Raw genomic sequence first — 13,052 nt, forward strand, 5'->3', positions numbered from 1 at the left:
AATAATCGTCTTAGGTTCTTCCAGCTCGGGGGGTAGGGCTCCCTTAGTATTCGCATACTTTTTGCCTTTAACCTCTTGCTTTTATTTCTGCCTGATTGCTAACTTGTAATAACCATGTTTTTTATTTTTGGCAGAAGAGATGTCTCAGCCCGAGGATAGCCTGCAGGGCATAGACTTCGGGGGGAATCCCCCAGCAGGGCCAAGATTGAAAAGGCTCCGAGGGTCCAAGAGCACGGCTGGGGGCTCCACTAAATCTCCGGCAAAGGAGAAGGAAAAAACCCCATCATCCCAGGTCGAGGGGGAAATTCTTCCTGCTGCCAGAGCAGGACACATGCCCCCGCCGCCCCAGCGATCTCCATCAGCCACCCAGGACGTGGGAATGGAGGTCGGGACTCCGGCTGTAGTGGCCCCCGGCGTACGCTTCTCGATCGATCCCCAGGACCTGGAGAAGATCCCAGAAGCCTTCCGGGGGAAGGTGTACGAGTCGGCGAGCTACGCCGTCAACCATTTCTACAAGTTCAAAGAGAAGGAGCTCCGGGCTATTGAGACAATGAGCCCGGTCCACGTAATAGAGTCTTCGATGGACATGACCCTAACGGTAAGCTGCCCAATTTTTTTTTTTTTTAAGGCTTTACCCCTCACACACCGCCTTATTTTTCTACTTAGCCAATTTATCTTTCGTTTCTCGCAGGGCATCGCTGCCGTACATCGAGGCATCACCAGGACCAGGGCTCAGCTCGAGGAGATGAGAGCTGAGCACCAGGCCACTCTTCAGGAGGCTCAGGTGGCGAAAGATGTGCTGGCGACCTCGAAGGCCGAGTTAGAGAGGACCCGCTCGAAGGTCCAAGAGCTTGAGGCATCCCTTGCCACCTCGCGAACAGACCTTGAGGCAGCGAAGACCGAGGCCCAGGCCGCTCTTGAAGCCGAACGGACCACCTCGGAACAGTCCATGCAGGAACTGTTCTATCGTTGCTGGGCCCACAACCCGAAGGCTGACTTCTCTTTCATGTCGCCGAGTCTCTGGGCGCGCTTGTTGGTGAAGTTCCAAGCCCGCCTTGAGAAAGAGGCGCCGCCCTCGGAGACTGGGGAAGCCTCTGGCGCGGCAGAGCAGGGTGAGACCGCGACCTCCAAGGGGTCGACTGACGGGGCTTAGGGCGCTTTTTCTTCTCTTTTTTTATTTTGAAGTATTTTGTGTAATCCTTATCACGAGGTATTTTTACCTCGAGACAATTTGCCTTGCAATTTTAACTTATGTATTTCTTCATGCTTTTGGCTATAATACACATATATTTTTTTTTGATAAACTTTGTTAACTTCTAAGTTTTATGACCCGGTTAAAACCAGGAGCTTATTTTGAAAACTTAGTTCGTGTCAACTTTTATCCATATCTCGAGCTTCTTTAAGAAGAACCACGATCAATAAATTTAAGTTAACTTCTAAGTTTTATGACCCGGTTAAAACCAGGAGCTTATTTTGAAAACTTAGTTCGTGTCAACTTTTATCCATATCTCGAGCTTCTTTAAGAAGAACCACGATCAATAAATTTAAGTTAACTTCTAAGTTTTATGACCCGGTTAAAACCAGGAGCTTATTTTGAAAACTTAGTTCATGTCAACTTTTATCCATATCTCGAGCTTCTTTAAGAAGAACCACGATCAATAAATTTAAGTTAACTTCTAAGTTTTATGACCCGGTTAAAACCAGGAGCTTATTTTGAAAACTTAGTTCGTGTCAACTTTTATCCATATCTCGAGCTTCTTTAAGAAGAACCACGATCAATAAATTTAAGTTAACTTCTAAGTTTTATGACCCGGTTAAAACCAGGAGCTTATTTTGAAAACTTAGTTCATGTCAACTTTTATCCATATCTCGAGCTTCTTTAAGAAGAACCACGATCAATAAATTTAAGTTAACTTCTAAGTTTTATGACCCGGTTAAAACCAGGAGCTTATTTTGAAAACTTAGTTCGTGTCAACTTTTATCCATATCTCGAGCTTCTTTAAGAAGAACCACGATCAATAAATTTAAGTTAACTTCTAAGTTTTATGACCCGGTTAAAACCAGGATAGGACTTAGTTGGCGTTAACCCTTATCCGTGTATCGAGCTCTTTAGGAAGAGCAACGATCCATAGATAAAAATCAACATCTAAGTCGTTAAGGAGACCTGGTTATATCCAGGTACCATATTCCCCCCAAGTAACTGGGAAAGGGTCTTTCGTAGTTACTTTAAGATTGCACTTGCAAATAAAAAGAAAAGCTTGATTTTTTATTAATACATAAAAAGTGTCCTTCCAGGCCTTACAAGTGGGTCATTGATAATATTTCCTCAAGTGGATGGCGTTCCAAGCCCGCGGGACTACCCTTCCATCAAGTCGAGCTAACTTATAAGTTCCTTCCTTGATGACCTCAATGACCTGGTATGGCCCTTCCCAGTTCGGTCCCAAGACTCCATCTTTGGGATCTTTCCCGGCCAGGAAAACTCTCCTTAGGACCAAGTCGCCAACGCTAAAGGCGCGTTTTCTGACTTTAGAGTTGAAATAGCGAGTGATCTTTTGCTGATAATGGGCGAGCTGGAGTTGTGAATCCTCTCGCCTTTCATCGATAAGGTCTAGGGAATGGCATAGGAGCTCGTGGTTCCTATCTTGGTCGTAGGACTGGACTCTATGCGACAGAACTTTAACTTCCACGGGGAGGACTGCTTCACTCCCAAAAGTTAGGGAGAAAGGAGTGTGACCGGTAGGAGTCCGATGCAAGGTCCGGTATGCCCAAAGGACCTGGGGGAGCTGCTCTGGCCAGACCCCCTTTGCCTCATCTAATCTTTTCTTGAGGCTCGCCTTTAGAGTCTTGTTGACAGCCTCGACCTGGCCGTTTGCCTGAGGATAGGCCACAGAGGAGAAGCTTTTCACAATTCCATGCCTTTCACAAAATTCGGTGAACAGGTCGCTGTCGAACTGAGTGTCGTTGTCGGAGACAATTTTCTTTGGCAGGCCGAATCGACAGATGATGCTTTTAACCACAAAGTCGAGTACCTTCTTCGATGTTATTGTTGCCAACGGCTCCGCCTCGACCCACTTAGTAAAGTAGTCGATGGCCACCACGGCGTAGCGGACCCCGCCCTTTCCGGTAGGCAGGGCGCCTACTAAATCTATCCCCCAAACGGCGAATGGCCAAGGGGCCGAGATCATTTTCAGTTTGACTGGAGGAGCTCGGGCAACCACAGCGAATCGCTGGCACTTGTCGCACTTTTTCACATATGAAATCGAGTCTTTGGACAGAGTCTGCCAGTAATAACCTTGCTTGAGAACCTTTAAGGCCAGGCTTTGCCCCCCAGCATGGTCTCCGCAGAATCCTTCGTGAATTTCCTGCAGGATGGCCTGTGCCTCACCTGGATGAACGCACCGGAGGAGAGGCAGGGAATGTCCACGTCGGTATAACACATCATCGACCAGCGTATACCTCGGAGCTTGATACAAGATTCGTCGCGCATCGTTACGTCCCTTGGGCAACTTGCCCTCGGTGAGATACTCAATGACGGGAGTCATCCAGGTCGGCCTAGCATCAATCATCTCGACCTCTGCCCGATCTCCTTCTGTACTTGGTTCTTTCAAGAATTCTATTGGCACCAACCCCAGGGTTTCTGTCTCTCCCGAGGTGGCGAGTTTGGCGAGAGCATCTGCATTGGCATTCTGCTCTCGAGGTATCTGCTCGATCGATCCTCGCTCGAATGCAGACAGCTCGGATTTTACCTTTGCCAAATAGGCGGCCATCTTGGGTCCCCGCGCCTGATATTCGCCCAGAACCTGGTTTACCACGAGCTGGGAGTCACTGAAGCACTGGACGGAGCTCGCCTTTAACTCCTTAGCTACCCTTAGCCCAGCTAACAAAGCTTCATACTCTGCCTCGTTGTTAGACGCCTTGAACCCGAACCTTAGCGCCGAGTGGAATCTATGTCCCTCGGGGGATATTAGAATGATTCCGGCACAGGAGCCGTTCTCGTTAGATGAACCATCAACGAAGATCTTCCACGATGAATGCGGCGAGGCGACTTGAAGTAGGCCTTCTGATGGATCCTCCTGGAATCCCGTGCACTCCGCCACGAAGTCAGCCAATGCCTGACTTTTTATGGCAGTTCGTGGAGTATAAAAAATCTCGAACTGACTGAGTTCGACTGCCCACTTTAACAAACGTCCCGATGCTTTAGGCTTTTGCAAAACCTGCCTTAGAGGCTGATCGGTCATGACGTGTACCGAGTGGGACTGGAAATACGGTCTGAGCTTTCGCGAGGCTGTGATTAGGCAAAACGCCAATTTTTCCATCAGTGGGTACCGTGATTCTGCTCCGAGGAGTCTCTTGCTGATGTAGTAGACTGGCTTTTGAACTTGGTCCTCTTCTCGTACCAGCACGACGCTAGCTGCATCCTCCGTAACGACCATGTAGAGGAAAAGAGGCTCTCCTGCCCTGGGCTTGGACAGCACGAGCGGTTCAGCCAGATGCGTCTTCAGATCGAGGAATGCGCTTTCGCACTCTACTGTCCCCTCAAACTTCTTGTTTCCCCGGAGCAGGTTGTAGAAGGGCAAACACTTGTCGGTCGACTTGGAAATGAACCGGTTAAGTGCTGCCACTCTTCCTGTGAGGCCTTGGACATCTTTCCGCGACCTGGGGAAAGGAAGCTCGAGCAGTGACCTGATTTTGTCGGGGTTCGCCTCGATTCCTCGGGTATTGACTATGAACCCCAGGAATTTCCCCGATGCGACACCGAACGTGCATTTCTGAGGATTAAGCCTCATGCCGTATTCCCATAGTATTTTAAAACATTCTTCCAGGTCGGAAACATGGTTGTCGGCAGTCTTTGACTTGACGAGCATGTCATCAACATACACTTCCATGTTCTTTCCGATCTGGTCCGCAAACATTCTATTTACTAGCCTCTGGTAGGTAGCTCCGGCATTCTTCAGGCCAAATGGCATGACCTTATAGCAATAGGCATTCGTTGGGGTCATGAAGCTGGTATGTTCCTGGTCTGCCGGATTCATCGCGATCTGATTGTAGCCTGAGTACGCGTCCATGAAGGACATGAGCTCGTGCCCCGCCATAGCATCCACCAGCTGATCGATCCTTGGCAATGGAAAGCAATCCTTGGGGCAAGCTTTATTCAGGTCGGAGAAGTCAATGCAGGTCCGCCATTTCCCGTTGGGCTTTGGAACTAGCACGGGGTTGGCGACCCAAATTGGAAATTTGGCTTCGCGGATAAAGCCACACTTTTTGAGCCGGGCCACTTCTTCTTCTAGGGCTTTAACTCGGGTTGTTCCTAAACGCCTTTGCTTTTGAGACTTGGCAGGAACGCTTTTATCCAGATGGAGCGTGTGCATGATGACGCTCGGACTGATCCCCACCATGTCCTCGTGGGACCATGCGAATATGTCCAAGTTATTCTTCAGAAACGTAATCAGCTCCGCCTTTCTCTTGTCGCAGAGGTTCTTCCCAAGCTTAACCATCCGTGATGGATTTTGTTTATCAATGTTCACCTCCTCGAGCTCCTCAATAGCCTGGAGCTCGGATCTGTCCTCGCCAACTCGGGGGTCAATGTCCTCACTCAAGGCGATCTTTTCCTCTTTGGGATTCTGAGGTTTTTCAATCTCAGGAGCCGCCAAGGGTCCCTGAGATTCTTCCTCGCCCTGAATGGCCATTGCCAGCTGCCCGGGTTTAGACTTTCCCTTCATGGAAATGCTGTAGCATTCCCTGGCAGCGAGCTGATCGCCCTTGATGGTACATATTCCTGTTGAGGTAGGGAACTTCACGGCGAGGTGTCGAATGGAAGTGATGGCCTCGAAAGCTATGAGCGTAGGTCGGCCCAAAATGGCATTGTAGGCAGCGGAGCAGTCAATGACCACGAACTCAAGTAGCTTGGAGACTGTCCGAGACTCTTCTCCTAGGGTGATCACCAGCTCGATCGTCCCTATCGCAGCCAATCCTTCTCCCGAAAAACCATATAGCATCATGGAGGTCGCCTTTAGCTCGGCGACGGTTAGACCCATCTTTTCTAAGGTGGATCGGAATAGGAGGTTCACCGAGCTTCCGTTGTCCACCAACACTCTCCTCACTTTCCGATTGGCGAGCTGGACTGCTACGACCAAGGGATCATTATGGGGGAATTGGACATGGCCTGCGTTTTCCTCCGTAAAAGTAATCGGTTGCTTTTCTAACCGCTGCTGTTTTGACTGATGCTGCTCCGGGATGAACTCTGCTCCGTTGTGGGCCTTTAATTCGTTCACATACCTCTTCTGGGCGCCTCTGCTCGTGCCAGCCATGTGCGGTCCTCCAGAAATGGTGGATATCTCTCCCTCGACCACGAGAGGAGGGACGTCCTGATCTACCCGAGGCCCGGGCTGACTAGCTGGGACTTCTGGAGCGGGTCGACCCGCTGGGACCCTGTTTCGTGAATATTGCGCCAAGGGGCCTACTCGGATGAGAGTCTCTATCTCATCTTTTAGATGCCTGCAATCGTCGGTATTGTGGCCGACGTCGTTATGAAAACGGTAGATTTTTGAAGTGTCTCTCTTTCCTTTGTGGTGTTTCAATGGCTCCGGCCTCTTCCAGGGGACCCGAGCAGCGTTGGCCAGGAAGATACTTTCCCTAGACTGGGTGAGCTCGGTATATGTTGTGAACACGGGCTTGAATTTATCCACAGACTTATTCTTCTTTTGACCGTGCTGGCTATTTTCACCATTTCCCTTCCTTTTGCCACCACTGGGCTGGTTGTTCTGCGCGATCTCGGGGATCGCCACCACGATCTCTGTCCCCGTTCCAGCGGGCTTCTCGGGAACCTGGCTGGTCCCCGCGGCTGAAGCTTTAGCTTCTTCTAAGTTTATCCACTCTTGGGCTCTGTTAAGGAATTCGTTAACCAAGCTGACTCCTTTCCTTTGGATGTCTTTCCACAGGTCTCCCCCGACCAGGATTCCGGTTCTCATGGCCATGAGCTTGGAGCTATCATCTGCGTCTCTGACTCAAGCAGCGACATTCGCGAATTTGCTCAAGTAGGCTTTCAGCGTCTCACCGGGCTGCTGTCTCACGTTAGCTAGGGAATTGGCTTGGATTCGGGCGGCCTGGGAGGCGCAGAACGCCCTTTTGAAGTCAGCTGAGAAAGTCTTCCAGGAGCTGATTGACTGCCTTTTACTCTGCTTGAACCACTGCCTGGCAGGTCTGGTCAGTGTGGAAGGGAAGATCAAGCAACGCAGCTCCAGGCCAATGTTATGGGCCATCATTAAGGTGTTGAACATCCCTAAATGGTCCGACGGGTCCCCGTCCCCATTGAACTTTGACAAGTGGGGCATACGGAAACCAGATGGGTATGCCGTCGCTACTATATTGGGGGCGAAGAGTTCCATTTCGTCACCCGAATCATATTCGTCTTTTTCTTTTTCTGATAGGAGCTTTCTCATTAGTTCCTCCATCTGAGTTAGGCGCTCGAGGGTTTGGTCCTGAGATCCTGGGTTATTCCGGGGCTGTTCCACAGCTCCGGACCCATTGTACATATTAGGTGGGTTGTTGCCCCTCCTATCTTGAGATAGGTTATTTGGGACATTCCCTCTGTTACGTACTTCGGATCGAACTCCCGCCGAGCGGGCCGGGCTACCATCTCTAGCTCGATCCTCTCTGTGAGAGTTGAGGCGATCTCGAAGGTCGCCTCCCTGGGTGGTCTGGTGGCTCCGTGCCGAACTCAGTTGCTGACGCAGGTCTCCTCCGGAGAGATCACTCCCGCGGCTGCCGGTCCAATGACTCCTGTCGGACAGGCTTGGAGTCCGCCTTTGGTGGTGAGGACCTGAGCTTTCTTCAGGCGCCCTGCTACGCCGGGAAGGTACCGCTGATGGTGGGTCTCTCCTACTACTCCCGTAAGCCGGGATGTCTTGGACGGGCCGAGGAGACGGATATCTGATTGGAGAAGGAGGATGCCTGACTGGGGAGGCGATCCTAGTTCCGTCTGGACGGATCAAATTTGGTGGGGGCCTTTCGGCCCTGCCAGCTTGCTGGTCCCGCCCTGGGCGAGCTGGACGAGGCGCAGGACGGTCTTCTGGGACGGGCTGACACCGCTGGCCCTCCCCGAATCTCCTTCGGGAGTTTCCTCGAGCTCTCCTAGGCGTTCTCGAGGAAGGTTGAGAACTAGGAGTTGATATCCTGACCGAACGGCTGTATTGCTGTTGTCCGACCCCAGGCATTTCCCTGAAGTTTACCTCTTGATGGTGCGATGAAGGGGTGGAGTTGGCTGCATGAGGCCTATCCGACCGGCTATGCCTGGGCCGATTACCTCGGTGAGACTTAGGAGCCTCACCTTGCCTCTCTCCAACGTTAACGTTGGTTGTGAGAGGGGGTAGTCGGGCCAGAATATCCTAGATTTGCCGACCGGCTGTTGCTAACTGGCTTCTCAGTTGAGCATTTTTCCATCTCCACCGCAGTATAATAACACGAGTTCGGATTAGGTGGCCGGGGCGCTGAGCTACCAATGTCATCTTGGCCCGCCGGCTGCTTTCCTGGCCTCTGTTGGACTTCAGGAATTTGTTCATCAGGGATGGCAATATGGTGGGCCTCCTGCCCCTCCTGCTGCTCTGTTTCGTTGCCATGCCTGGATCGAGTGGTCACCATAGTTGGATGTTTGTGGCAGCACTAATCGAACTTGCTCTCAATGAAAGCACCAAACTGCTGACGCGGTTCTTCGCCAACAGGTAATTAAGAGAAGAAGAGAAAGAGATTAGTGCTGAAAGTAGAACCGTCACAGATATGAAATCTTAGAGGATGAACTTGGTGACTCAAGACACGTTTTTAAGTGGTTCAAAGGTTAAAATCCTTCTACTCCACTAGTCAATATTATTGATATCTTCTGAGTATTTGGTTACAAAGTATATCTCTCCAGAGACTATTTGTTCCAACCCTTATCAACTCCCAGGGTCTCCATATTTATAGGAGAAGGCACCTGGAAGTTGGTAAGGAGGTCATCCCGTGACTTTCTTATTTGTCATATCAACTCTGTGACATTCATGATTAATTCCTAAACCTGACACATAAGTATGGTCAAATTGATAGGTAAGGAGATAATGGGCCGCACGGCCCAACCCAGCCGTGGGTGTCTGAATACGCACGTTCCTGCTGCGTGTCCGAGAAGTCGGGGAGATATCGGACACGTGATGTCAGATATAGGCACGTTTATCTTGCGTGTGTTGACTTTACAAAGGGTCAGAGATCCATGAGCAGCTCGTACCACGAGCTTCTCCCTTGACCCGACCTTCGGCCTTCAGACTCCTTCCCCCAGTCTTGGGCAACCTTGGCGAGTCCTTGAGGATACCTCGAGCTAATAGAGTACGACCTCGACAACAGGAGCTCCGGCCTGGGGAAATTTACGGACTAACCATGATTAGTCCGAGGCTCGACCTGCTAATCAGCCCGTGGGAAAACCAGGGCGTACATATTTAATTTTACTTAAACTAAGTTCTAGAAAAAATAACTTAGTTTAAGTAAAGGGAAATTTAAAAGAAAAATACTAAAAATAGCAAAATAATTACATATATACAATGACATAGAGAAATTTTCTTTTATACTATTCAAGTTTTTTTTTTCTTTCTTTTTTATGGTGCATTGTGGTTGTGTTCCTTTGGCCTTTCTCCGGTGGGTTTAGATGCAAAAGTGTGGGGCAAAACGTACAGTTAAGTGTGCTGGTGGGATGGTTGGGCGGAGTATGGTGGAGCGATTTGGATGGCGTGGTTGCAGAACAAGGGTAGTTGAAGGTCATCAATGGAGTCCGATTACATGATTATTTTTTCATTTTTACAATTGTGGAGGTTTTTTCTTTCTCTTTTACGGATTGTCCTACTCTTCCCATCGACAAGAACCACTACATTTGCAGAAGAAGTTTGAAGATGAAAAAAACTAGTTGTGTTCTCCAGCAACTCACTATAACTTTTTCTTCCTCTTTCATTTTTCCCCATTATTTTTTTTCCTCTGCAAATAGTCAAAGAAGGGGGTTGAACAAAAAATGGGAGACCCTGGCCGCTAGTAATTGGATTTTGACCTATTGTGGGTGTGAGACCACATTATTTTGTATGTAGGCATGACAATGGTGTGGATTGGGGATGGTCTTTCAATTACCATTCCTATCCTCATATGTTAATTATATAATCATACACGCCCCATTAACCATTGGGAATGGGGTAGGTATTAACCAATAAATAATAAGGAATAACCATGATTACTCGTATCCATTAATAATAATAAAATGAAAAGAAAAAAACTTCTTAATTAAATGAAATGATCATCAATTTAATTTTATATTTTTATAATTTAGATACGAAAATAAAATAACATACTAAATAATATCAAACTTAAAATCTAATAATCATTTATTTTAATAATTAAAATCTAATAATCTCAAAATATTATATATTCAAATTTTAAGTAAAATATAGTAAAACATAGAAATTTTTTTTTAGTTTTTATTAATATTTCTATAAGTATATTATTTTTAATAATATATAAGTACAATAAAATTAGATATTTATAAAGTATAAAATTACATAAATAAATGAATTATTATGTATATCGGGGCGAGTATGGAGCGAATTATGCTAATACCATACCCGCACCATACCCGTGTATATGTGTGACAAATTATTCCCCACCCTAATCATTTTCCCCGCTTGAATGGTTTTCCCCCGTCCCATTCTACTCAAATAACCATGGGTACCTGTAACCATGGGTTATATTGCCATTCCTATTTTGTATTTGTATGCATATTAATATATGTGTGCACTTTTAATGGTTACTACCCATAAATATTTACTTTAATATTAACTATTGGGTTAAGATCAATGATCCATATTTATAGTTTTTAATTAATATTTCTAAAAATAAATTTTGATTTTTTCAAATTTTTAGAAGGATTAACTCAAGAAAAATGTGTATTTATTATGAAAATATATTATTGTAAATTTTTCATTTATCAAATGCATGTCAATTTCTAAATATAGCTAGTGTCTCTCATTGGTTGGAAACAATATTAATTATGGCAAAAAAAAAAAACTAAATTCAAAATTAATGTAAAAAAAAATATTTACCTGTTGGTGACTTCTTATACCAAGTAACTATGTTGCCACATCATCATAATTGTTAGTACCCATATATGAGTGTAACCATTGAAAACTCTTCCACTAATATATATATATATATAAATATATATATTTAATTATTGCTTTATTTATTTTTGAAAGATGCCTGTTGCTTTATATATATTTTTGTTACACGTTCTATACTTTTATATCAAACATATATATATTATTAATTTGGCTGATTTCTTTTTTTTTTAATGATTGATTTTTGGTAATTTTGTCAAAAGTATAACAACTAGGCAAAAAAGCTCGGTTTATATATATATATATATATATATTAATAACTTAGATTAATTTTTGGTAATTTCATTGTATATGATGGGTTAATTTTCGTTTTTCTAAATTTATTAAATATTATGTGTATTTTTATAATTTTTTGTGATTTATTTTAGTTTAATTTGGGTTGATGTTTAGTTAATGATATTATTAGTTTATTTTTGATATATCTAGGGTATATTTTTAATTTATTTTTGGCTAATTTCTAGTTGAAAATATTTTTAGTTTTATTTTATTTTATTTTAGGTATACCTTGAGTTTAATTGTAATATTTTTCAAGTTGTTTTTAGTTTATTTTGGTATATGTTTAGTTGTTTGAGTTTATTTTGACACATTTTAAAACGCATGTATATATTTTTCAAAGTTGTTTTTTAGTTTATTTTGGGTTGATGTTTAATTAATTTATAATTATTTTTTCACCACTATATTGTTGTGGGGTTGTTGTTTAGTTGATTTTAAATTACTTTTTTAATACTGTTTGCTATTGGGTTGATGTTTAGTTGAAATTGTATTTTTGTAATTATAAAACTTTAGAATTGTATTTTTGAAAGCTTGAGTTAGTAAAATTGAAAAAAATAAAGACATAAAAATGTAAAAATATGTATTTATAAAATAACCCACAAGTAAAATAAAATAATTTATTCATGTTAGAAATTTAAATTTTTTTAAAACATATTTCAAATATTTTTTTAAAGTTATAAAGTGTATATTTTTTAGATTTTTATTAATGAATTAAAATTAAGATAAAATTGGTATAAAATATGATTTTTTTTCAAAAAAAATAAAAATGACTTAATAACTTAAGTGCAATATTTCAAATTACTTATTCACTTATGTCATAAAAAAATCACTTAACTACTAAAGTATAATGTTTTAATCTTCTTACTAATTTTTGATGAAAAAAATTACTTACATTATGTTTGGTAGAATGGAGAGAGAGATGAATGGAGATGAGACATGGACGCAGATTCTCTCCCTACAAACTATTAAAATTCAATCATTTCAAGAAAAAGACAATCAAAATGTATAAAATACTATTATTATCCTTTTTAAAAAAGTAACAAATATTTATGTTACAAAAAATAATATAATAATTTGAATAATTATTCTTCTCTTCATCCATCCTTCTAACTTCATTTCTCATACTAAACAACATAAAAGAAAACTACTATCATCTCCTTCGATCATAGTCTCCATCATATCTAAACTCCCCATCTATCGTAGGTAGAGCTGTAAATGTGGGTCGGCCCTACCTGACCCATTTTATAATTGCAAAAAAAAATGTGAGGATGGGGAATTGAACCCTCTACGTCTTCTTTAAGAATCAATAGACTTACCACCAATCCAAATACATTTATTTGTTTAAATTATAATTTTAGATTTTTTTATATACTTTTTAACAATATTTTACACAAATATATATCAAAGATAATTATTAGAATTTGAATACCTACTAATAAATGCTAAAAAATTTAACTCACAAATCTTAAAATAAATTTATATAATTATAAAAATATAAACATTGAGAAAAATAAGTTCTATTACTATTTTAATTTATTTATATAAATAAAAATTTGTTATCATAATTAATGTGAAAATATCGGGATTTTTATTGTGTCATGTTTT

Source organism: Humulus lupulus, chromosome 8 (genome assembly GCF_963169125.1).
Source record: "Humulus lupulus chromosome 8, drHumLupu1.1, whole genome shotgun sequence".
Taxonomy (NCBI): Eukaryota; Viridiplantae; Streptophyta; class Magnoliopsida; order Rosales; family Cannabaceae; genus Humulus; species Humulus lupulus.